We start from the raw sequence: 26,418 nt of genomic DNA on the forward strand, positions 1-26,418 counted from the left end.
TTCGAGGCCAGCCTGGTCTACAGAGAGAGTTCCAGGACAGGCTCCAAAACTACGTGGAGAAACTCTGTCTCAAAAAACAAAAAACAAACAACAGAAAAAAGAATGTAGCAGTGCGGAACAGAGAGATTCTCTGAGAGGATTATTTAAGATGAAGTAAAAGAGAAAGATACCATCAGAAAGCGTGTGTGTTTCCTTGTTTTTTTCCCCTCAGATAGAGAGGAACTTATTTCTAAAGACCCTCAGATACAAAAGTTTCCTAAAGTCCCACTACTCTGAGGTCCTCTATTCACTACCCTGGAGCAGTAGTTCCCGGAGCTGGCCTCCCTGGACTGCAGTACTTTGTCAGAAATTAAGTGGCTATAGCTGTGTGATTTATTTCTGGGTCCTCTATTCTATTTCAGTGGTCTACAGATCTGTTTTGGGGCCCCTACCATGTTGTCTTTGTTACTGTGGCTCCATAATGTAATTTGAAATCTCATATTGTGATGTCTTGAGCATGGCTCTTTCCACTAAGAATTGCCTTAGCTATTCAGAGCTTCCACATGAGCTTTATCATTGTCTCACCCAGTGCTGGGAAGAACTCGTGGAAGTGTGATGGAGATTGCTTTGGATCAGTAGATTGTTTTCAGTACCACAGCCGTTTCCACGATGCTAGCTCTGCCTGTCCATGAGCAGGGGAGACCTTTCCACCTCCTGGAATCTTCACTTTCTTCCTTTCGGTCTCTCAAAGTCCCAGTTACAGAGGCCCTTTTCTTCCTTGGGTTAATTCCCATTTTTTAAAAGCTGTCCTGAGTGGGACTCTCCAGCCCCCAGTTGCTTTCCTCCTTAGCAAATTAGTTGTCAGTATATTGAAAAGCTACTTATGTGCTGGCTTTGGCAGCACATATATGAAAAGCTTGGAACGATGCAGAGAAGATTAGCATGGATCCTGTTCAAGAATGTAAGAAAAATTCATGAGAGTGTTCCATATTAAAAAAAGAAAGAAAAGCTACGGACTTCTGTGTGTTGCTTTTTCTCTTCTTCTTTTGCAGTGCTGGGTTTCCTACGTGCTAGGCAGCAGCATCTCCTTTTCCTCACCCTTTATTCCCTTTCCCATTTTTTTAGGATCCTTGTAGTCACTGGGCCCACCAGGAATAATCTCTTTCTTATTGACAGCTGGTAGACAAACTTAATTCCATAGGCAACATTAAGTCTTTGCCACATGACGTAACGCATTCTTGGGAGCAGAGGGTAGAAGGCGGACAACAGGAATCGTCAGCCAACTTTAATGTGGGTACACTTTATGTGTGTGATTCAGATCAGATCTTTTCATATCCTTCCCTCATGTGTTTGTCTCAATCCTCAAATAGCCCTATGGAGTGAGAGCTGCTTTTACTATAAGAAATGAGGCTAGTTAAGAAATGTGTCTGGATCCAGAGCTGTGAGTAATACAATGAGATGTCAGCCCAGAGCTGCGTCCTCAATCAGGGGTTCAGTATCTTAAAAGTTGGTTCAAACTGTGCTTTTCTTTTTATTTTCCAACAAAAGACTGTTGTAATGAAAACAGGCATTTTGTGGGAGGGAGAGAGTGAGAAGGACCAGGAAAATCCAAACAAACAGCACACTGAGCAACATGATGTCCATAGCTTCTGTGCATCATACACTATCAGCAGCTGATTTTTACCCTCATTCCCCGTCTAAAGTTTCTGTTAGTCACTGCTTGCTTTTTACAAAAGATTAGCTGGCCAGGCATGGTGGTACACGCCTGCGAATCCCTGCACATTGGAGGCCGAAACAAAAGGCTCATGAACCCTAGGCTAGTCTAACTACACAGAGAGACCCTGTTTTTGAAAAATAAATAAATAAAACTGGCACAAATTCTTCTAAAGCTGAGAACTTCGGCTTTGCTTATTTGTAATCTAAAAGTAAACAAAGCTACAGGAAGTCACGTGGTCAGTCTCTTGCCTTAAATACCCCAAACCACCACTTTCCATTGCTATTTAGGGAGAAATATAGGATTCCACTGTAATGCACGAGGCCCTGAGTTCAATGCCAGCCTGGGTGGTGTGGTGTGGGGCAAGAATTCTGCTTTGGGCAAATGCAGAATGCTCTTTTCAGGGTCTTGGTGTCCACTCTTGTCCACTTTTTTTTTTCCAGGTGAATGCTTTTCAGTGCAAATAAGTAGAAATAAAATATAATTTGCCAGCTGGGTGGTGGTGGCGCATGTCTTTAACCCCAGTAGACTGGGAGGCAGAGGCAGGTGGATCTCTGTGAGTTTGAGGCCAGCCTGGACTACAGAGTGAGTTCCAGGACAGGCACCAAACTACACAGAGAAACCCTGTCTCAAAAAACCCCTGTCATAAACTGACATGACAAGTACTGAGACAAAAATCTGAAAGAGGTGACAACCACCAAAGAAAATGTCATAAAACCTCCAAACAGCACAACACCAAGCTGGAGGAGACAGCACGGGATGAAACAACCCAATAGTCAGAAATGCTAAGCAGCGACAGGCACACACAGCAGTGGGAGCTCGGCAGTGAGCGCAATCCTTACACCGTGAGGGGAAACTTGAGGTGCTTTCTCATATTTTCAGTTATTTCAAGCTGGGCCAAGGATATAAAATCCTTTAAGACTAGGGATGTAGCTCCGTGATGGAGCACATGCCGAGCACATACAAGGCTCTGGGTTCAACCCACAGCAGATAAGGAGAGGAAAGGAAAGGAACCCCTTGAAAACAGTGCATGTCTGCACCTTGTACCTTTACTGTCTTGTCCATCGCTTTGCACATGACATGCTTGTCCAGTCAGTGATATTTCTATTCACATGATTGTCATAAGCCATTTTGTAGCTATCTGGAAAAAGAAAAAGTCATAATGCTTCATTCAGACTATGTAAAACTAGTTGAAAATGACTAGATTCAAATTCAAATCCTTGGATTTAGAAAGCAGATCCTTGCTGTTTAGAGGACTGTGGGTAGAGCCAGAGGGAGGGGCACAGAAGCACACAGACCTGAGGAATTTGGCTGTGGGTACAGTTCCTTATCATGCGACTTGTACACGATGGTAAGTACGGTTTGAAGGTAATGATGGGATTTTTCATTTCTCTTCTCTGAACCTACGTCAAGTTCAGCAGCTACTGAATGAAGGAGAGAACACAGCACATTGCATTCTTAGGACACGAAACTAAAGGATAAGGATGTGGAGTTAACTAACATTATATATTTTTAAATCTTTTTAAGTTTACAGATCACCTAGAACTAGAGTTATAGATGACTGTGAGGGGTCACGTAGATGCCGGGAATTCACGGTGGATCTTGTGGAAGAGCAACCAGTGCTCTGAACAGCTGAGCCATCTCTTCAGCTGCACACACACACACACACACCACCACCACCACCAACAACAACAACAACAACAACAAATAACAAGCATAACAATTACCAGTCATTAATCTCTCTCAGTATCAATGGACTCAATTTACCAATAAAAAGACACAGGCCAGCCGAGTGGTGGTGGCGGTGGCGGCAGCGCACGCCTTTAATCCCAGCACTCGGAAGGCAGAGGCAGGCGGATCTCTGTGAGTTCCAGGCCAGCCTGGTCTACAAAGCGAATTCCAGGAAAGGCACAAAGCTATACAGAGAAACCCTGTCTCGAAAAACCAAAAAAAAAAAAAAAGACACAGGCTAACAGAATGGATACGAAAACAGGATCCATCCTTCTGCTGCATACAAGAAATACACCTCAACATCAAAGGCAGACATTACCTCAGAGTAAAGGATTGGAACAAGATTTTCCAATCAAATTGACTGAAGAAGCAAGCTGGTGTAGCTATCCTAATATGTAACAAAATAGACATCAAACAAAAATTAATCAAAAGAGATAGAGAAGGACATTTCGTGTGTATCAAAGGACAGATCCACCAAGATGATGTCTCAATTCTGAACATCTATATCCCAAATACAAGGGCACCCACATTTGTAAAAGAAACATTACTAAAGCTTAAATCACACATCGAACACCACACGTTAATAGTGGGAGACTTCAATACCCCACTCTCATCAATAAAACAGGTCTTCCAGACAGAAACTAAACAGAGAAATAATGGGACTAACAGATGTTACGACTCAAATTAACCTAACAGACATCTACAGAAGGTTTCACCCAAACACCAAAGAATATACCTTCTTCTCAGCACCTCATGAAAACTTCTCTAAAATTGACCATCTACTTGGTCACAAAGCAACTAACTCATAACAGATATAAAAAAAAAATTGGAATAACCTCCTGTATCTTATCAGATTACCATGGATTAAAGTTTGAGTTCAACAATAACACAAACTACAGAAAGCCTAGAAACCCATGGAAACTAAACAACTCTCAACTGAATTATCACAGGGTCAAGAAAGAAATAAAGAAGTTAAAGACTTCCTAGAATTCAATGATAATGAATGCACAACATACCCAACTTATGGGACACAATGAAAGCAGAGCTAAGAGGAAAATTCATAGCACTAAATGCCTTCATAAAGAATTTGGAGAAATCTCACACTAGTGACTTAACAGCACACCTGAAAGCTCTAGAACAAGAAGAAGCAAACACCTAGGAGGAATAGATGTCAGGAAACAGTGAAACTGAGGCTGAAACCAATAAGATAGAAACAAAGAGAATAATACAAAGAATCAATGAAACAAAGAGTTGGTTCTTTGAGAAAATCAACAAAATAGACAAGCCCTTATCTAAACTAACTAAAAGGTAGAGAAAGAGTATCAAAATTCACAAAATCAGAAATGAAAAGGGGGATATAACAACAGACACTGAGCAAATCCAGACAATCATTAGGTCATACTTCAAAATCCTGTATTCCAGGGCTGGGGATTTAGCTCAGTGTTAGAGTGCTTGCCTAGCAAGCGCAAGGCCCTGGGTTCGGTCCTTAGCTCTAGGGAAAAAAGAACAAAACAAAACTGTATTCCACAAAATTGGAAAATCTAAAAGAAATGGACAAATTTCTTGAGAAATACCACATACCAAAATTAAACCAAGATCATATAAACAATTTAAACAGGCCTATAAGCCCTAAGGAAATAGAAACAGTCATTAAAAGTCTCACAACCAAGAAAAGCCCAGGCCCAGATGGTTTCAGCACAGAATTCTACCAGATTTTCAAAGCAGAGCTAATAGCAATATTCTTCAAATTTTTCCACATAATAGAAACAGAAGGAACATTGCCAAACTCTTATGAGGCTATAGTTACCCTGATAGCCAAACTACACAAAGATGCAACAAAGGAAGAGAATTACAGACCAATCTCCCTCGTGAACATTGATGCAAAAATACTGGCAAACTGAATCCAAGAACACATCAAGAAGATCGCCCACCATTATCAAGTGGGTTTCATCCCAGAGATGCAGGGGTGGCTCAGCATATGAAACTCTGACAATGTAATCCACAATATAAACAAATTGAAAGAAAAGAACCATGTGATCATCTCATTAGATGATCAGAAAGCCTTTGACAAAAATCCAACACCCCTTCATGATAAAAGTCTTGGAGAGATCAGGGATACAAGGAACATACCTAAATATAATAAAAGCAATATACAGCAAGCTGATATCAAATTAAATGGAGAGAAATGCAAAGCAATTCCACTAAAATCAGGAACAAGACAATGTTGTCCACACTCTCCATATCTATTCAATATAGTGCCTGGAGTTCTAGCTAGAGCAGTAAGACAACAAAAGAAGAGTATGGGGATACAAATTGGAAAGGAAGAAGTCAAAGTATCACTGTTTTCAGATGACATGATAGTATATATAAGCGACCCCAAAAATTCTACCAGGGGACTCCTACAGCTGATAAACACCCTTAGCGATGTGGCTGGATACAAGATTAATTAAAAAAAAAACCAGTAGCCCTGCTATTACAAAAAATAAAAGGGCTAAGAAAGAAATCAGGTAAACATCACCCTTCAAAATACCCACAAATTCCCGGGTAGTGGTGGTGCACATCTTTAATCCCAGCACTTGGGAGGCAGAGCAAGATCCAGGACAGGCACCAAAGCTGCACAGAGGAATACTGTCTCAAAAAAAAAATACATACCCACAAACAATATGAAATATTTTGGAATAACTCTAACCAAGCAAGCGAAAGACCTATATGACAAGAACTTCAAGTCTTTGAAGAAAGAAATTGGAGAAGATATCAGAAGATGAACAGATCTCCCATGCCCATGGATCAGTAAAATTAACACAGTAAAAATGGTCATCTTACAAAAGCAATCTACAGATTCAATGTAATTCCCAATCAAAATTCCACATAATTCTTTACAGACCTTGAAAGAACAAGACTCAGCTTCATATGGAAAAACAAAAAACCCAGGATAGCTAAAACAATCCTGCACAATAAAGGAACTGCTGGAGGTATCACCATCCCTGATCTCAAGTTATACTACAGAGCTATAGTGACAAAAACAGCCTGGTATTGGCATAAAAACAGACACATTGTTTAATGGAATCAAATTAAAGACCCAAACATAAATCCATACATTTATGGACACTTGATTTTTGACAAAGAAGACAAGACTATACAATGCAGAAAAGAAAGCATCCTCAACAAATGGTGCTGACATAACTGGATGCTGGCATGTAGCAGAATGCAAATTGATTCATGTCTATCACCATGCACAAATCTCAAGTCCAAGTGGATCAAAGACCTCAACATAAATCTAGTTATACTGAGCCTCACAGAAGAGAAAGTGGGGAATATCCTTGAACGCATTGGCACAGCAGACCACTTCCTGAGCAGAACACCAGCAGCACTGGCACTGAGACTGACAGTAAACAGGACCTCATGATACCAAAAAGCTTCTGTAAGGCATAGGACACTGTCCATAGGACAAAACAGCAGCCTACAGAATGGGAAAAGATCTTCACCAACCCCACATCTCCAGCATATATAAAGAACTCAAGAAACTAGACATTAAAAACAACCAAATAATCCAATTAAAAATGGGGTACAGGGTAGGTAGAGCATTACATCGAGACCACTGGTCAGCTCCGCTCTGCCAGTTGCTCCCAAATAACCACACAGAGATTTCATAGTAATGTAAATCCTTGGCCAACAGCTTATACTTGTTACTAACTAGCTCTTACAACTTAAATTAACCCATTTCTATTTATTTGCTTGCTGCCATGTGGCTCATGGCTCATTACCTCATTTCCTACATGTCCTGCTTCCTCTGCATCTGGCTGGCGACACTTGTGACTCTGCCATTCCTCCTCCCAGCCTCCTTTCTCCCCCCAAATCCTGCCTAGCTATAGGCTGTTGGCTCTTTATTAGCCAATTCATATTCATAGTGTACAAAAAGATTGTTCCACAGCAGTTCAGACCTAAACAGAGAATTCTCAACAGAAGAATCTCAAATGGCAGAGAAACAAAGAAATGTTCATCATCCTTAGCCATCAAGGAAATGCAAATCAAAACTACTCTGAGATTCCATCTTATACCTGTGAGAATGGCTAAGATTAAAAACACAAATGACAGCTTATGCTGGAGAGGATGTGGAGCAAGGGGAACACTCCTCCATTGCTAGTGGGAGTGCAAACTTGTACAGCTACTTTGGAAATCAATATGGTGGTTTCTCAGAAAGGTGGAAATCAATCTACCTCAAGATCCAGTGATACCACTCTTGGGCATACACCCAAAGGATGCTCAATCATACCACAAGGACACTTGCTCAACTATGTTCATAGCAGCTTTATTTGTAATAACCAGAACCTGGAAACAACCTAGATGTCCCTCAACCAAAGAATGGATAAAAAAAAATGTGGCACATATACACAGTGAAGTACTACTCAGCTGTAAAAAACAATGACATTAGGAAATTTGAAGGCAAATGGATGGAACTAGAAAAATCATCCTGAGTGAGGTAACCCAGACCCAGAAAGACAAACATGGTATGTACTCACTCATAAGTATATATTAACTGTAAAGGATAACCCTGCTACAATCCACAGACCCACAGAGGCTAAGTAACAAGGAGGGCTCAAGGGGGGATACATGGATCTCCCTGGGAAGGGGAAATCGAGGAGATCTCCTGGGTGGACTGGGGGTGGGTGGGCATGGGAACTTGAGGAGTGGGTGGAGAAGGAGAGAGATGAGAGAGATGACTGGAAAGGGGTGCTTTTCTGGGTAAGGTAGAAGCCTGATGCAAGGGAAATTCCCATGAGTCTACAAGGATGGCCCCAGCTAGGGCTCCTGGCTGCAGTGGATGCCTAGCCTGAACTGGCCATCCCTGTGATCTGACTGGTGACTATCCCAGTTGTTATCATAGAGCCTACATCCAGTGACTGATGGAGGAAGATTCAGAAACCCAAAGCCAAGCATTGGGCAGAGCTCTGGGGAATCCTGCTAAGAAGAGGGAGGAGGGATTGTAGGAGCCAGGGCATCAGGAATATGGCAGGAAAACACACAAAAACAGCTAGCCTGGCTCATGGGAACTCAGAGTCTGAACTAACAACCAGGGAGCCTGCATGGGACTGACCCAGACCCTCTGCATGTATGTGACAGCTGTGTAGCTTGGTCTGTTTGTGGGAACTCCTGGCAATGGGAGCAGGGCTGTCCCCGGTGCTCTGGATGGCTCTTGGGAACCTAATCCTCATGCTGGGTTGCCTTGCCCAGCCTGAATACAGGGGGAGGTGCTTCGTCTTAGGACAGTTAGATATGCCATGCTTTGCTGATGCCCATGGGAGGCCTGGCCCTTTCTGAGTAGATATAGAGGAAGGTGGATTCAGGGGTGGGGGTGGGGGTGGAGGAGACATGGGGGAGGGGATGAAAGGAGAGGAGGGAGGGGAGGTGCAGTCGGGATGTAAAGAGAGAGAGAGAGAGAGAGAGAGAGAGAGAGAGAGAGAGAGAGAGAGAGGTCACCTATGCACATTAATTATTTGTTTAGTAGCATACTGCCCACAGGCAGTATCCCAGAAAAGGTAAAGAAATTTGGACTGCTTGGATTTTTTGTCAGAAGAAAAAAAATGCATAATTCATCTTTGAAAGTCAAGTACTCTTTTTAGTGATAACAGCTAGTGCTTATGTAACACTTACTATACAGAGATTTCCATATACTGCTGTCTCTCTGTATCCATGGAAGATTGGCTCCGAGACCCCCATGGATACCAAGATCTGCAGATGCTAAACTCGCTTATAGAAAACAACATTTAAAATAGCTCTAAAGCAGCATGGCTGGGTATGGTGGTGCAGTCCTGTAACTCCAGCACTCAGGAGGCTGGAACAGGGGATCCTGAGTTCAAGGCCACACTGGGTTACACAGGAAGTTACACACTGGGTTACATAGGGAGACGCTGTCTCACATGAACATAAGGACTGGAGCTGATGCTCCATGGTCTTGTCTAGTACAAAGTCCTAGGTTGATTCCCAGCATCACAATTTTTTTAAAGGTATAACATTTGTGCATATCCTAAATGTATGTTAGCATATACTTTGAATCATCTCTATATTACATGTAATACTTAAAACAACACAGGTAGTTGTTCTATCTGGGTAATAATAAGAAAAATGTCTTCATGTTTGCTATGAGCACAATCTATTTTCTCAAATATTTTCAACTGAGGGATGGAAACTGGAAGACCCACTGTATATATTAACTCCATCTTCAGAACAACTAAAAGCAGTCCATACCATTATTATCTTCACTTTACAGAGGACGACCTGAATGTGATCTTGGTAACTTTCCTAGGAATTCATAGCTGGTGATGGCAAAAATATAGTGAAAAATTCTTCTCTCATACATTACATCCTGACTATAGTTTCCCCTCCCTCCACTCCTCCCAGCCCACCCCAAACCTCCCCTCTTCTCCAGATCCACTCCTCTTCTGTTTTACTTCAGAAAACAGCAGGCCTCCCAGGGATATGAACCAAACATGGCATAACAAGATATAATAAGACTAGTCACAGACCTTCATATCAGGGCTGGGTGAGACAACCAAGTAGGAGGAAAAGGGTCCCAAGAGCAGGCAAGAGAGTCAAAGACACACACACGCACACACACACACACACACACACACACACACACACACACACACACACGACCCCCGCACTACCACAGTTAGGAGCAACACAAAACCACCAAGCTAACAATCATAACATATATGCAGAGGACCTATCCTTGCTTGGCTTTAAGACAGGGTCTTGTCATGTATCCCAGGCTAGTTGCAATCCTCCTGCCTCAGCTCCTCAAGTGCTTGTGGGAGTACCAGGCCCAGGCAGTAGCTTTGTTTTCAACCACAAATGCCTTGAGTATTTTGCTGTAGAGGGAGCCAGTTGGGACAATGCTGTTCCTTTCTCTGCTCCTTGGTCTTCCCTACTGACCACGCTACTGCCTCTGCCACGCCTTCCTTGCCATGATGGACTGTTTTCCTCTGAACTGTGAACCAGATGAGACCTTCCCTCTCCTCAGTTACATCTTATCCTGAGCCCAGTGACTGAAAAAGTCACGATTGCAGTACCTCACTAAACCCTTCCAGCTGTGGAAGGCCCCTTCCTCAGGTCACCAGTATGATGTGCCTGACAAAGGCCTGTGGACTATGAGCGCGCTAGTGTCAGCAAGGATGTCTCAGTAATGAAGTAGCATTTCAGTTTTAGTTCTAGATGAAAAATATACACTGCCGTATATCCTTCCTCAGCTGCAGGAGATTGTCTTGTGCACCACGGGATGTGCGCTTTCTACTTTCCACCCAGGAAGAAATTTGCTGAAATTCTTTAGCAGACATGAAGAATATGAAGTAAATTCTGGAAAAACACAGTGTTAGTAAAATAGGTGCAGAGGAATTCAAGGGGTTAATCAAAACAACTCTTTAAATATAATCTGAGAAATGAAAGGTCATAGATACTAAAATCTGACAATAATGAAATTTGATGGCAAATGCACTAACACTGGACTAGGTTGCATTATCACTCTGAACTGAACTGTGAGAGAATACCCTCACTCTAAGCATAAGGAACTATCCAACCATTTCCAGAGTTCACGTCTTACACTCTATCAAAAGATCTAGATGGGAATGTGGAGAACTGGGAAAAAGTTATACAAGAGCCATAAAACATAGAAAGTGTGAGGAATGCCAAAAGAACCAGTGTTCTGGTTTATCTTGGGAAACCTAGATGACTTGAGAGTCTCCCAATGTACAGTTATAATCTCTTCAGGTCTACTTACATCCTTGATGCATCAAGTTGACAGACAGACTGCTCAGAGAATTGGCTGAGGAAGTAAGAGAGGTTCACCTCTTCAAGTCAGGGACTATTAAGTCCTTGGTTTTGAAATGGGTTCACTCATTAATTAGACAGCTTAACATAAATAACTGAGTCACTAAATGAACAGTATTTAAGAAAAGCTATTATTTCCCACTGATAAGCAACTAAAATAATTGTTATCTTCAAAGTCCACCCGGCAGGCTGGAGCTCAGAGGACTAACAATTTTTGAACATGAAGAATGCTGACAGGATGCATGTAAATAAGTTTCTGCCAAGTATGTACAGACGTCCTTGTCCATAGGAGCGTAGTCAAACGGAACAGAGAGAGAAGGGAAAGGGGTCACTCTTCTTCCTGATACTCAGGACAGATTAGAAGACAAGATTTCTCTAGTAGGAAAATATAATAGTTTTACGTTAGATAGTTGTAAGCGTAATTTAAAGTAACTTCTTACTTCTGTTTATCAAAAACTTGACCTGAGCAGCTGAAGGGCTCTGAACTTTCAGCGTGTCCCATCATTTGCTTGTTTATTTTTTCAAGACTGTAAATAATACAGAAAAAGGGTCCTGTGAACTGAAATGCAGTGTTCCTGGCGCCACCACCGCCTTTAATCCCAGCACTCGGGAGGCAGAGCCAGGAGGATCTCTGTGAGTTCGAGGCCATCCTGGTCTACAGAGCAAGATCCAGGACAGGCACCAAAACTACACAGAGAAACCCTGTCTCAAAGAAACAAAAACAAAGAAACAAACAAAAAATGCAGTGTTCCCTTAATTATAAGACATGGCTAAGCTTCAAACACTTCACATCAGATTTTGAGTTTGAAGCTGGCTAATTTGGTCCAAGAAATGAGGATGAGCTGCGGGCCTCCCGTCTGCATCCTTGAACTCCAAATCAGCACTCAATGAACTGTTTTCCAGATCAAAGAAACAAGTCAGCTCTGTTCTGTGCCAAGGAGGCACTAACACGGTCCCCTTCCCATGGGTCTATGGGCTTTTCTAGCCACACCTTGGGTTGCTTTATGTTCTATTACAACAGTTTTTGCTCAGAACATTAATGAAGTCCTCATTTTTGCTCTTCCATATTTACTCTACTTTACATCCGGCTCTTCCTTTGTCTGTGTGCAAAGGCAATTCATGGTTAGGGTTATGTCTTAAGCTACTTTGCCCACAGAATGGTTTTCATGTATTTGAGGCTGTGACGTGCTGTAATTAGAACATCACCTGGAGGACACACTGGAGACTACACCAGCCACTCATGATGACTGACCCACTCACGTGGATGAGTCTGTAACAGGACTACAGGGACTCTAAAAGCAGTGCAGACAATAGCATTCAAGACATCCTTGCTCTTGTAACTGTTGGTTACGGTTACCTCTTGACTGGATGTTCAGCTCTAGAGAGCCAGTGCTGACCTCGACTTCCAAAATTAGTTAACTCGTGAGGAAAAGTCATTCAGTAAGCCATTCAGTCATTGTAAGCCATTTAATCAATTGTCCTCCCTAAAGGAAGCTATTTTTCTTCTGCTGGGAACCCTTAACCTCTTCTAAGCTTACAATGAAAGAACTACAAATAATACAGGGCTTTATTGGGATATACAGATTAACAATACTCTCCTATTAGGCATCATTTTAGAGAAAAAAGGTTTTCTATTTTGAATAGCAATGATGAAAAACCAAGTGATCATTTCAAGGAAATACATTACTTAAAAATGCATTACCTGAGTAAGTAGTTAGAGTTTCAAAAAAATACACAGGTCATTAATTCAAATTATCAGTTTAATCTTCCAAAATTCTGAACATATCTTATTATTTCAATTTTCTGCTAGTATAAAAGAACACCAGCCAAGCATGGTGGCGCACACCTTTAATCCCAGCGATTGTGAGGCAGAGGCAGGTGGATCTCTGTAGGTCTGAGGCCAGCCTGGTCTACAGGGTGAGTTCCCTTGGAGCTAAGGCTTCACAGTGAGACCTTGTATCCACAAAACAAAAGACCTCAAACCACAGAGTGGGTATTTCTATTGCACAGACGTCTGCTGGGCTGGAGGTTCTGTAGCTAGTACACCCCAAATCTGGTGCTGGCACGCGGTGGGGCGCTTGATGATGTTTCCGGCCATTGCAGGAAGTGGATGGGAGGAAAGACTGCAAGAGGCTCAAACTCACATCCCTAACACCCCCTCGCTCACCAGCGCCCTCTCAGTGATGACAGGAATCCAATCATCCATCCATTCATGACGGTCCCTCCCTTACGACCTCACCCCTCTGTCAGGCCACACTTCTCAGCTGTGCAGTGTGAACATTCAGTTTCCACCACATCAACTGTGAAAAGCTCTGTTCGGCTCTGTCAATCAATTGATATAGGCTCGAGACATGCTACTAACCTTTACAGAAATGCCACGATGCACTCTCATATCTGTTTTGAGGCTGGGAAGGCACAGCCATCACCCTCTTACTAATGAAACAAAAGGTGAAATGATTTGCCCAAAGTCCAGAGTGAAAAAGGCAGGCATTAAATCTGGGTCTGAATCCAAAGTTTGTTTTTATAATCTCTACTCTGCAGATAGAACAGACAAGCAAAATATTTGCCTATGTGCATGAACAGAGCCACATTTCCAAAGAAAATATTAACATCCACAGTTTGACCAAAAAAAAACCCTGGCCTATTTTAAAATTTGATTTACATAAAACCTTTTAAAAGACAAGAAATAGTATCTAGATATTTAACCAAATATTCAACAACTTTTATAATTGAAACTTAAATCGGAAACAAAATGGATAATGCGAATGAGATCTCTAACACCAGAAGAGAGTATGATTAATTAAATTAATTAATTAAAGAGATAGCCCTCAAAGCAAGGCTGGAGATGTATCTCAGTGGTGCACCAGTTGCCTAGTGTATAGACAAAGTCCTGGATGTGATCCCCCACTCGCCCCTGACCTGAGTTTGGTCCCCATGAACAAGGTCAGCTATGATGGTACATGCCTAATCCCAGTACTGGGGAGGCAGAGAAGGGAGGATTCCTGGGGCTCACCCGCCCATGGTGCGCTGCAGGACCAGCCAAAGACTCCATCTCAGAAAACAAAATGGAGAACAACTGGGAGAGACAACTACTGCTGACCTCCAACACACACACATCACACACACACACACACACACACACACACGCACACGCACACGCACACGCACACGCACATGCGCAGACACACACATACATCACACACATACACACATATACACACACACATATTCACACACACATGCACACACACATGATCTCACACACACATCACACACACACACACACACACACACACGCACATACACCACACACACATACACACACACACACACACACACATGATCACACACACACACACACACACACACACGCACATACACCACACACACACATACACACACACACACACACACACACACACACACGCACACACACACACACACACACACCCCAGACACAGAAAAGGGTTAACTTCAAGTGAAAAATCTTAATAGTATGTGAATATACATATCTCTTCTCGTTTTTTTGAGCAAGCATGCTTTTAGATTGCAACTTTCCTATTACAAAGGCCCATACCTAACTTCCTGTCAATTAAATGTAGTTCTTCCTCTTTCTTGCCTTAAAAATGTTGGTGGGAGTGCTCTTGCTCCCTGGCCCCCAACCCAGGGAGTGAGTGAGTGAGTGTGTGTGTGTGTGTGTGTGTGTGTATACTAGTTCTTTATAGCAGGAAGACAAATTTATCCTGGAAATACTATAATGATTTCCATATGTTTTTTTTTCTAACGTCAAAATGTGGTGATAGTTAGATATTTATCTTTTAAGTGAGAATGATGTCATTCCCCTTGGTGTTTATTGACACAAAACTTCCTTTTGTCCAAGAGAATTTTCAGTATTGTGACTATGGCTTTAGTTAACAGATACACTGATCACTTGTTGGTCTTGTCACAGAGAAGGTCTGTGATTTCTTGTGTGGACCGCTTTGTGAGCAGATTATAATGGAACATATGAATGACCACTGGCGATGTGCTGTGCTCTGTATTTTCTTGTCCATTTCCGAATGCCACTGAGAACCACTGTTCAGAAAGTTCTGTGGGAAAAGTATGTTTCAAAGTATAAAAGAATTTGGATTTACAACCTATTTTAAGAAGGAAAAGGCCATATTGCGTTGTGGACAGTACACATAATTATTCTTACCTTTACTCAAGTGGCTAAATCTTTGAGTGTCGTTTTGAAACATAAGAAATTGCCTTTTGAATTTAAGGAAGTCACACATTGACTCAGTTCCTCTAATTATTTGCTCACAGATTTTAGGGCAATTTTCAGGAATCATACGATTCAAAGTATAGATCAGTGCTGTAAAATCTGAAGCGTTCCGTGTAGATGGAAATCGTCTACATCGTTGTTTGGGTCTGCTTTCTCGTGGTATCGGAGAAAACCTGAATTACAGTGGTGGTGTGGGAGAGCACGCTAGTTCAAAATCTTAACTACTCCACAACCACTGAATCGTGTCATTCTTAGTTCCCCATTCACAGACTAGGTCTAAAAACGTAGCCTCTGTCGTTAAATGGGTAAGCACCAGCCGCAGAATGTGTTACCCAGTTTAAAAATAATCCATAGATCTGAAACGATGCAGAGAAAGGCAAGTTCTCTGCACAGAGGATCTGCCAGCTTGTGAGAGCTCTCGCCCATCTAGAAACACGGCTCAAAAATCTGCTGACGTGGGAAAAAGTGGAGAAAAGTGCCCCAGGACCGCTACCCGAAGCACAATGGCTCTCCACATTGTTCGGACACTTATTTGGCTTCTGCAAGCGTCCGGCTCGCTCGTCGCAAGCCGCAGCCCCCAGCCCTTCTTGCGACGACGGTCCTAGTCTGCTCGCTCGTCCGCTCTCCCGTGTGGGCCAAGGTCACTTTCGCCGCGGCCCCGGCGCACCGGTCAGCTGAGCGCCGGAGCCCGGCGTCTCGGCCTGAACTTTGCACCCCGCGTCACGAGCGCGGACAGCCGAGCCGCTGCGCCACCCGCGCGGGTCCCCGCTCGTCCCCTCGCGCCGCCCGCCCGCCCGCCCGCCCCGCGCTCCGCGGGAGGAGCCGCCGTGACGCGTCAGGGAGGAAACGCCGGCGCCCGGCCGCGCCGCCGGGAAGGAGGAACCGCCAGCGCGCTGGGCTCCGCGCCCGGGCGCCCGGACGCCGCGCAGCCGGGTAGGTGCGGGGCGGGTGCGCGGGGCCGCGCGCGGCGGGGTCGGGGGCCGGGGCTGCTCGCCTCGGGCCGGGCTCTCCCGGGCGCCCGGAGCCCGCCACGGCCGGGCGCGCGGTCTTTGTGTCCTCGAGGCGAGTTCGGCGCCGCGGCGTGGAGCGGGAGCGCGTGGGTGGACGCGGGGAAGTCGCGCGGTCCCCCCGGGCTGGGCAGCGGGCGGGGACGAGGGCAGAGCCCACCTGCATGGGGGTGTGGGTGACCGGCGCGCACCCGCGTGGGGCGGCTGGAGAGGTCGCCGGCGGCGGGGTTAAGTGGCGGTCCTGACCCGACAGGACGGGAACGCATCGCCACTCTCTGCAAGTTCACAGATTCGAACCCCTCGGGTCTGCTCGCTGCGGGTCTGTTTCTGATTCGCACGGTGTCAGCACTGACATGTACCGCCTAAAAAGGCGACCCGAGGTTTTCGGTTCTCGTCGTTCTTGGTGATGGTTCTTTGGACCGATAGAAAAGAGAAGGGGTCCGTCTCCTGAAACAAGTCTTTGACTTCATTTTGCACCGAATGCGAACATCTGCAGGGAGAGACTGTGCCGGGTGCACTTGAGAACCGAGAACAAACACAGAACCCTCAAGTCTCAGTATCTTTTGTGGGGGTGAAAAACTAAACAAAACAAAACCCCGAACTGCCTGTTGGGTGCTTTGATTCTACCCTCCTCACTAAGTTGAGTGTTTACCCGACAGGCCTGGAAAGTGCCTGCTGTATTTACCAAGCACAGCTCTTACTATGAACCGGGCTGTTTCCTAAGTGCTTTATAAATATTACCTCAAACTCTTAACTCAAAATCTTAAATTATAGCGGTGGTAGCCATGCAGAGGCCACGCACGCTTTAGTTCCCTGAAAGTCATAGAAAGAACTGCAAACAGTAGAGGAAGTTTCAGACATATTTTAGGAATGGGTGTGCCTTCTGCCCCCTAGGCTACCACTCCCAGAAGACAAGTTATTACCCCTCATTCCCTGTGGGTTGCCAGCCAGGAGAAGAGACCTGTTGCTCGCAGGTCCCCGGCCAGATCCCACGTAGCTTCAGGAAGGTGGTCGCTGTCATTTACCCTCCTGCGGCCAACGCTGACAACTCAGGCAGGCACCAGAAGTTCCCTTTCTTCACACTGCCACTGTGCAGAGCCCAGTTTTGTTTTAAAAGGAGCTTTGTTTCCAATCTGTTTGACAATTCATATGACCGTGGCTCAGATGGGAGCATCAGATTAAACTTGGACTGTGAATGTTTTTGTTTGTACGTATTAAAATAAACTGTGTTTGGCAATCTTTTTTGCAGTTCATTGCTGGTAGCACTGAGTGGGTGGATGTATCTATCCTGTAAGGTGCCCATTTTGTGACTTGCAGCTTGAATATAGAGAGGATTTTTTTTTTTACCAGAATTAAATGACCTTTTCAAATGAGTGTTGTGGGCCTGGTGTCTAGATAGCAAAGGCCTGGAATGGAGAATAAGTATGGTTGACATAGTTTTTGTCACTGTGGTGATATAAACGTAGTGTCAGAATATTTTTTTTCCCGCACTCCCTGTCTCTTGGTTCTTTTCCTTCTTGTACATTTTCATTTGCAGGGAGGTAACTAAATGAGTTGGTAAGCCTGATGTAATAGGACTAGGAAGTGTGGAAGCATGGAGGCCCTCCCTCCTCTCAAAAATACAGACATTGGCATTTACACAGAGCCTCAGACGGACTCATTTGTCTTTAGAAAGACCTGGTGAGGTCAACAGCCATTTTAAAAACTCCCTTTTGTACAAGTAAAGAAACCGAGGCAGCACACTGTGGACTGGCGTTAAGCCCTGTTTGCAGAGCTGACAGGAGGGTGAGCTCAAATGGAATAGGTGTATAGACGGACAGAGCCTGGCACGTGCAGGCCTGTAGTAAATATTTGTGGAATGAATGACTTCAGATAGCGTGCTCTTTCAAAACACACCTCCCCAAATACCATTGTAATTGATTTGTGCTGGAGAGATTTCCAGGCCTAATCCAATGCCTCTCGTATTTCAGACAGTATCTGGTACAATACTTTCCCTATAAAATTGGGACAAAGGAGCCTCTTAGACTCAGGATTTATCATCTCTTGTTTTTGAAAAAGAAATTAGCTTAGTGGTAAAACCCTACCTTTTGTTTGTTTGTTTGTTTGTTTGCTTTGAGGGGGTTTGGGTTAGACAAATGGCGTTAGTGCTTGTGCTGATGGCCTTCTTACACCCGTCTCTAAGGTCCTCCCATTTTTGATTGAGTTCAAATACAATGATCAAAGATATTTCTCTCTCTTTTCTTTCTGAAGTGTCTGATATGGTGAGTGTTTTTTGATGCTAATTACTTTAGTATAAAGTGTCTTCTAAAAAAGCAAAAAAAAAAAATTATTTCTATCCTTTAAGCACGGGTCTCTGCGTTCTGCACTCTGTGAAGTTTGTGGTCCCCAGATGGGTTACCTAGGTTAGAGAGGAAAATATGTCCATTACCTGGTAGAGGACTTGAGAAGGGCCCTCGGATGAAGTGAAGAACAGCATGGCCTTTCCCACCGGGGACATTAGGTAGAGAGGAAACCCTAATGGAGCCGATTTGAGTCAGTCGCCTGTCAACCCGCTGTGTGCGGGCGGAATAAAATGCTTTTCAAACCTGCCTTGTTGTAGAAACCACCATTACCTTTTCAGTCTTCATGTGTTCTCTCTTTTAAAACTTCATGTAAATTACGGACCAAACTGCTGATTCATGAAAGTCGAGTTATGTAACGCATTATTCCTGACAGAAACAGCTCCCACGCGCTTTTAAGAGAAGTGATGTCTCTGTTTTTCTTTACCTGTTCCATTCCTGATAGTGGACTCTGTGGTCTGGATTCACCCTCCCCCAGCTATTTCTTGGAGAAAAGTGATGAACCTAAGGGTTGCAGAGAGGCCCATCTTTTAGTTGGCAGCCACACACTTTTAACTTAACGCTAGCTTTTGAGTCAATTGCTGCTGCCGAGAAGATACAGAATCATATGTCGAAGGCCAACTCGAAGTGTCAGCCTGTGTGAGGCCAAGGCTGGGGGCTTCAGAGAGAATTGGGGCTGTGTGGAGCAAGCCTTGCCTTTGTTCAGTTTCTCAAACTCATGCCTGTTTCCCAAGGGTCTGTAGATGTGCCCAAGTTTATCCCTGTGTAGCCACATTTCTATTTAAAACCAAACTGTATAGAGCTCAGTTGGGAGAGCATTTGCCTGGTGTTCTGGAGGCCCTGGATATGACCTCCTTTGTCATCAATCAATCAAACAAACAAAACCAACAATAAAAGCCTAGCAGGGTATGATGTCCCATTCCTGTAAAGGCTGGGGCATTTGAATCCCCAGTTTGAGGGTAGCCTGGACTACCTAGCTAGACCCTGTCTCAGAACCAAACAAAATAAATCCAATGCTGTTCTCCTTGGGTGGGATTATGGGTGAGTGTGAGAGGCCATGGTATGAAGGCAGTTGCTGCTGTGTGAGGGGTTGATCTTTTGTACGGTGGAAAGTAGATGTGTGAGTGAGATACAGAGATGTTAGTGAGACTCGGTGGGAGATTCCTGTGTAGTACAGCCACACAGTACATGGTTTCACCATGAGGACAAATATAGGGAAGACCTAAAGGTTACTAACACCTGGGAAGGGCTAAACATTCTACCGTGGTAAATTTTCAAGGACAGAGTTCCTGTAGCTTACACATGCTAGAGTGTTCTTAGAGGTATGTAGCTATTTCTTTTTTTCTTCTTCCTTCCTTCCTTCCTTCCTTCCTTCCTTCCTTCCTTCCTTCCTTCCTTCCTTCCTTTCTTTCTTTTTCTTTTTCTTTCTTTTTTTTTTTGTTTTTTTGAGACAGGGTTTCTCTGTGTAACAGCCCTGGCTATTCTGGATCTGGCTCTGTAGACCAGGCTGGTCTTGAACTCACAGAGATCTGTCTGCCCCTGCCTCCCGAGTGCTGGGGATAAAGGTGTGCACCACTGCTGCCCGGCTAGGTAGTTTTTTCTTTCAGTCACAAGGTGAGGGCTTTATAGATGATTTAAAAATTAGAGAACTGATTTAATGGCTTGAACTGTGGAGCATGGGTGATCTGACTTGATTAGTGGCCTGGATTTTGTACCTTTTTAAGGGTTTACTTTTTGAGACTATCTGTCATACTGAGATGTCATTGTTTGCACTGTAAGTTTGCTCTGGGATTTTAAAGAAATAACCCTGCTTACATAGCATGAAGTATTTAGTATGATTTAGGGTAACTGCTTCATAGATGCACATCTATTGTGTACATGTTTGTGTGTGTGCAGATACATTGTGTGTGTGTGTGTGTGTGTGTGTGTGTGTGTGTACATGTCTGTACAGGCTTGTGCACATGTGCGTGAGGCTAGATGTCAACCTCAGGTGTTATTCCGTAGGGGAGAGCCACCTTGTTTTTGAGACAAGGTCTCTCACTGTGAACTTGACAGTTAGGCCAGGTCAGCCGGCCAGTGAGCCTCATAGAACCCACCTGTCCCTAGGACTGAAATCACAAATGCATGCCACCATTCCCTGATTTTAACATGGATTCTGGTCATCAAACTCAGGATCTCATGCTTGCATGGCAATGACTGCCAATGGAGCTATCTCCACCCCCACCCTACCCCCCCAGTTTTCTGGTCTATTTGCCAAGGGAGCTAATGCCAAGCATTCTGTTCTGTAGTTAAGACGTATTTTATAACACTCATCTGTAAAAAGTGGGATTCTGGGGTTGGAGAGATTGGCACATAAGAGTACTTGCTTTATGATCCTGAGTTTGAATCCACCCACATAAAAATGAGGACATGGATGCACAATCCCTGTAACCCAGCTCTGGAGAGTGGAGACAGGTGGGTGCTGAGACTGGATGATCAGCTAGCTTAGCCAAAAAGGCTAGCTTCCAAGTCTGTAAGGAGCTGGCTAAGCAGTAAGGCAGGAGTGGCCGAGTAAGAGCCTGGCTCTGGCCTCTGTGTGAATGTGCACAGGCATACAGACTCACATATGTGCAAGACACACACACACACACACACACACACACACACACACACACACACACGGATTCATCACTGGGACGGGACTGGCCAGTCTCCAGACTCTGGGACGTTACGACTCTCGTTCAGTGGCATGTCATTAGGACTGGAGTAGTTTGCTTGTTGAATTGAAAATGGGAAAGAAACTTATTGCTGTCATTGTTTGCTTTTTAATTGTTTTTGAAATGGAAAGTCTCACTATGTTGCCCAATGGGGCCTCCAACTCCTGGCCTCTAATGATGATCCTGCCTAGGCCTCCAGAGTAGCTGGGACTTGAGTACGTGACCACCATGCCTGACATTATTCCGGCTTTTAAACAAAAGTAGATTGAAGTTGAGCGGGTGTGGCAGTGCATACTTGCTACGCCGGTGTTTGGAAGGCAGACGGGGGTTTCGAGAGTTCCAAGCTAGGGCTGTGCTGTGGCTGAGGCTATTCGGACATCTAACACAGAGGATAATTAATTTTAAATTTCTGAGTTTCCAACACGTAGATCAAGTGCATAAGTAATACACTCACGTACTAGATATATGATACATGACTAGCTTGGGGACCTTGTGAGATTTCCCCCATGCACATAGTCATGTCAACTGGTGTGGTCATTAGGTAGGTCTCGTATATGCAACCATGTTTGGAGATTTTACAGTGGTGGCATCCCTGTCATGTCTAGAGTGCACTGTCTTACAGCTGGCATCCAGGTCTTCTGGCTGTTGAAATCTTTTCATCGCTCTTCCACGATGCTCCGTGAGCCTTGGGTGTTGAAGTTTCATTGTAGACATACTGATTGGGGCTGGGCTCCCATGGTCCTCTGTTCTCTGCATTTTGAGCAGTTTTAGATCTATGTAATAGCCTCCATTTGCTGGGGAAAAAAAGGAAGCTTCCCTGGTGAAGGGCAAAAGCTACATTTATCTAAGACACAATATTGATTTAGGAAATAGCAGTAGCAGGTTCCTCTGGGGTCCATGATCTCTACAGCCACAGGTGGTTGGCTAGGTTTCCAGGTCTAGGCATGAATTCTCATCTGTGGAGTGATCCATAAATCCAGTTAGACAGCTGTTGGTTCCCCTCAAGATAAACATACATATACTTCTGCACCACTGGGGTGCCTTGCTGGGTAGGTCATTGTCATCGTTTGCAGGATTCGCGGCTGGGTCGGATTGCTCCCTTGGTAGCTTGCATAGCACCTTCTGATACTTGAAGAGCTAGTCTTCAGGGAGGTGGCTTCCAGGTTGCTTCTCCCAAGTCCTGTGTCTGAAGTATGTGGTGTCTTCAGCAATTGAGCCTTACCTTTAAGTTCTGGGAGGCAACCAAGGTTAACGGCCACAGCCTATTTCGTTTTGGGAGGCCCCTGGACCCCACTAACCACCACTTTGAAGGGAGTTTTCCTTTGCCGGGCACCGGAGCTGGATGTTTGTTTGTTTGTTTTAATTGTGTCTATGTGTGGTGTGTGCACACGAGTCCTGGTGCCTTCAGAGGCTAGCAGCATCAGGTCTCCGAGGACCTGGAGTGACGGACAGTTGTGAGGCAGTGTGGGTGCTGTGACGGAGGCAGGTCCTTCGCAAGAGCAGCGCTCCTGGTCTCGGGCACTCAGCCATCTCTGCAGAGCTGGCACTGGAGATCTTGTTAGACAGTCTACAGCTCTTTGGGGAAGGGGAATTGTCACCCTGTGGTGTGTAACTCCACTTAAACTATATATGTATTTATACGTGTATAGATGCACAAACACACATATATGTATTTTTCAGTAAGCTTATAAACGAGTATCTTTCCCCATGGCTTTTTCAAACATCCTTAGTGTCCTTTCTTTCTCTCTTTCTTCCCGCTCTCTGTCACCCTCCTGCCCCCCTGCCCAGTTAGGCCCTCTTTCCCTCAGAGCACGTGTGTCTTGCTAACCCCTCTCCAGAGCGACTTCTCTCTCTCACCCCATGTTCCCTTCCACCTTGCTATAAGAGAGAGAGACGCAGCATTTGTCTTCCTGGCTCTGAGTTGCTTCGTTCTGTATAATGCTTTGCGGTTTCATCCATTTGCCTACATATTTTATTTCATTTTTTTTATAGCTGATTAGAACTCCACTGTGCAAATGTACCACATTTTCATTAGCCATTCACCGCTTGAAGGACATCTAGGCGGCTTCGATTACCTGGCTATTGTGAGTAGAGCATCGGTGGACACAGCTGAGCAAATGTCTCTGTAGTAGGATACAGAGCGCCTTAAAGGATTTGTTTTTTCCTTAGGGCCAGTCGGTGGTGGCAGAACGTAGTGGAAAGCTGGATTTCCTTTAATACTCATCTTCTACTTTCTCTCCCCACCCTTGCTTCTTTATTCTGTACCAGATTCCTTGAGCCTCCTCGTTTCTATCCTTTTTCCGTTTCCAAACTCTCAGAGGGTTGTTTGAAGGTCACCATATGGTGAAAATGGCTGATCACAGTTCACTGAGGACTGTAATCTTTAGAATAGGTCTGTTTTTTTTTAACAGCAGATTCTTAGCTCCAGTGGTAGACCCTTGCTTTGTTTAGCATGTGTGAGGTCCTGGGTTCAACCCCTAGTACCGTACCCTCACACGGATCTGAGTTTACTGGTGCTCAATGCTCGTTGTGACCCAGGTCCCATAGGACTGGCTGCGCCACGGGGAAACCCCACCTGAAACCAAAGCACAAAGCACTGAAGAGGGAAGGGAGGTGTTGGGAAGTGGCGGGGGAGAGGATGAGAGGTGGACACAACCTCACAGTGTCCACCGTCTCCCCTTCGCTCATTGCTTGTTATGGTTTAAGTTATAGCTTCCAAAAATATACGTTAAGAACCCTAACTCCTAGAAGCTGCGGAGGAGATTTTGTTTGGAAATAGGGTCTTTGCGACATAGTCAAGTCAAAGTGAGGTCGTACTGGAGTTGAGTGAGCCTCATGCAGTTTTACAGGGGGCCTTCTAAGAGGAGAGTCACAGAGAAGTTGTGAAGACACATGGCAGACTGCCATGTGCTAGCAGAGTAGGAGAATGAGGGGCGCCTGAGCACTGCCTAACCAAGAAGATCACACACACACACACACACACACACACACACACACACACACACACACACACACACATTGGTTTTTCAAGACAGGGTTTCTCTGTGTCACAGCCCTGACTATCCAGGAACTCTCTCTGTAGACCAGGCTGGCCTGGAACTCACAGAGATCCACCTTCCTCTGCCTCCCGAGTGCTGAGGTTAAAGGCGTGTGCCACCACGCCTGACCTAAGCTCTTGTTTTATGTGCATGCACATACATGTTTTCTGAGCTGCTTTTGTCTTGTTTTGTCAGACGGTCTAACTCTGAAGCTCGGCCTGTTCTGAAAAAGCCTCTATAAAACCACGACTGTGCTTGAATTTAGGATAATCCCCCTGCGTCAGCCTCTCGAGTGCTGGGCTTACAGGTGTGAGCCACTATTCCAGGCATTCGGTGCCATTTTAAAAACATTTAAACAGGCTTGCCCTGCTGGATAGAGTCATGCTATGTAGCCGGTGAACGTCAGAGATTCCATACACCTTTGAATCAGTTATTCACTGTGTTTCCTGGCCAGCTGCCATGCCCCAAACCTGGCTCACATTCTTGGAAATTTATACTACTGCTAATAAAGAGAATGAGTGGGAGTGTGTGGACAGATCGACAAATCCACCCAAAACAACATAAAGCGCATGTCCTCTTATGGGTCATAGGTGTGTGTTGTCAGTGGATCTAAAACACGTGATAATTAAGAAACGCGATTATGGAGTATTTATAGGTAATTTACTGTAACCACCAGAGAAGCAGAAATGATGACATTGAACCAAGGAGAAGGTGGCTGCTCAGGAGCTGCTAGAAAGGAAAGCTGAACGTGATCTGCTTAAAATGTTCTCCTAGGCATAAGCACATTATCTGAGGTCATTAGTCTGACAGCGCAGCCATCTGCGGTGGGAAGACGTTACCCTGGCCTTTCTTATGATCCTGTTTTGTTGTAGGCTGTCTTGGGGTAGGGGGCGGTAGGTAAAAGGTCATGCACACATCTCCCTCTTTGACACCCCCAGATTTTCCAGGCAGCGTCTGTGTTGACATCTCTTCACGTCTTTTTCACGGCAGCAGTTTGTGTACGGAAGTGGTCCACACCTGCCCCTCCAGCTCCTGGTGCCTTCCTCTTTGCTGGAGTCCCGGCTCTCTGTCTTCTGTTTCTCTCTCCCCCCGTTCCTTTCTCCCTAGCTTTTGCATCAAATGAATCTCTCCAGCCTTCCTTTCTCCATTCAGTCTTCAGTTTGATCTTGAGCAAAAGATGCTAATTACAGTGGTACGTTAAAGAGAAGGCCTTTAATAAGGAAAAGGAGAGCTTTTAGTTTGCAGGGGAAGGCAGACATTATGAAGATGAGTGGTTTCAGCCTCTGAAGGCCTAGAGGATACCCAGTAATTCCTTTCAAAATATCCACGGAAGTTTCCTACCTCCTCACCACTAAATAAGCTGTTTTTTTCCTTAAGCACTGACATGAACTAAGACATTTGAAGTTATTTATAAATTTCTCTTTTATTCGTGTTATTGCAACAACATCAGTTTCTTCATTTTTCCCCCCATAAAAGAGGTCAGGGATATAATGGGTGAATAGAGTGTTTGGTTTGGAATGATAACTCCACAGTATGACACAGTTCGCTTTAGACAATACATCCAAAGTTCAAGTATTTGGCTTAAAAACTACTTTTTTGTTGTTGTTGGTTTTCAAATAAGTTGAAGATTCAGGCTATTGCAGACCAAAGGCCATTGTGCTTTGAGAAGTGGTGTATCAGAGTTTCCGAACACTTGCCCTCCAGATTTCCATGTGTAGCTCCACGCAGGCAAGATCTCGGATCCGCCTGGTCCAGGTCCCCGCTGGAGACAGGAGTGCAACCCAGACCGGTGGCTGTCTGCATCCGACTTCAGGTTGCCTGTC

At 44.6% G+C, this 26,418-nt stretch overlaps 1 protein-coding gene and 1 non-coding gene across 2 annotated transcripts in view; both read left to right on the plus strand.

Moving 5' to 3' along the window:
- The first annotated feature begins 862 nt into the window (after positions 1-862).
- On the plus strand, positions 863-973 carry LOC121827707 (U6 spliceosomal RNA). Its single transcript, XR_006070021.2, has one exon. It is a non-coding gene; the product is annotated as a U6 spliceosomal RNA (small nuclear RNA).
- A 15,342-nt stretch (positions 974-16,315) lies between these two features.
- Sgk3 (serum/glucocorticoid regulated kinase family member 3) overlaps positions 16,316-26,418 on the plus strand; it is a 126,778-nt gene continuing 116,675 nt past the window's right edge. The window contains exon 1 of the mRNA XM_076563673.1: positions 16,316-16,448. The gene's annotated coding sequence lies outside the window, so the exon portion shown is untranslated. The remainder of the gene's footprint in view (positions 16,449-26,418) is intronic.

Source organism: Peromyscus maniculatus, chromosome 2 (genome assembly GCF_049852395.1).
Source record: "Peromyscus maniculatus bairdii isolate BWxNUB_F1_BW_parent chromosome 2, HU_Pman_BW_mat_3.1, whole genome shotgun sequence".
NCBI lineage: Eukaryota > Metazoa > Chordata > Mammalia > Rodentia > Cricetidae > Peromyscus > Peromyscus maniculatus.